This window comes from Erinaceus europaeus, chromosome 10 (genome assembly GCF_950295315.1).
Source record: "Erinaceus europaeus chromosome 10, mEriEur2.1, whole genome shotgun sequence".
Lineage (NCBI taxonomy): Eukaryota > Metazoa > Chordata > Mammalia > Eulipotyphla > Erinaceidae > Erinaceus > Erinaceus europaeus.
The window spans coordinates 39,011,463-39,012,134 of NC_080171.1; the positions used below are offsets into that span (position 1 = coordinate 39,011,463).

Sequence of the window (672 nt, forward strand, 5' to 3'; positions counted from 1 at the left end):
TCTTATGAAAAAACCAGAAAGTAAATTGCAATATTAAGTTTAAAGACAAAATCATCTAGTTAGTAAGAGAGGCCTTTGTATTTTGCATTTTCTGTCCCAGTGCTTAGGAATCACACAGTTTTTTATACAATGTAACTGTTGACAGAGATTATCTAGAGTTTTTAAGAGCGGAAATTCTATGATGTGCTTACCAATATGAAGTTGAACAGGTGATTAAAGAAATCATGCTTGCTTTGGCAGTACATATACTAAAATTAGAATGATACAGATTAGCATGGTCGCTGTGCAGGATGCCATGTAAATTCGTGAAGCATTCCACATTTTTCAAATTGACAGATCATCTAGGCAGAGAGTCATTAAAGAAACAAGATAATCAAATAAATAAATAGATAGACTAGATCTACTGGATATTTTTTATTATCTTTATTTGTTTTTTTTATTGGATAGAGACAGCCAGAAATCAGGAGGGAAGGGGGAGATAGAGAGGGAGAGTGACAGAAAGACCTGCAGCCCTGCTCACCACTTGTGAAGTTGTCCACCTGCAGATGGGGACCAGGGCCTCAAACCCTGCTCTTATGCACTGTAACATGTGCGCTCGACCAGGTGCACCATCGCACCATCACTCATCCCCCCTACTGGATATATATAATTAATGAGGAGAGAGAGGGAGAG

General features: G+C 38.4%; 1 pseudogene; it reads left to right on the forward strand.

Annotated features, from left to right (window-relative positions):
• The first annotated feature begins 228 nt into the window (after window positions 1-228).
• LOC132541067 (U6 spliceosomal RNA) lies at window positions 229-325 on the forward strand (annotated as a pseudogene).
• Window positions 326-672: the final 347 nt, after the last annotated feature.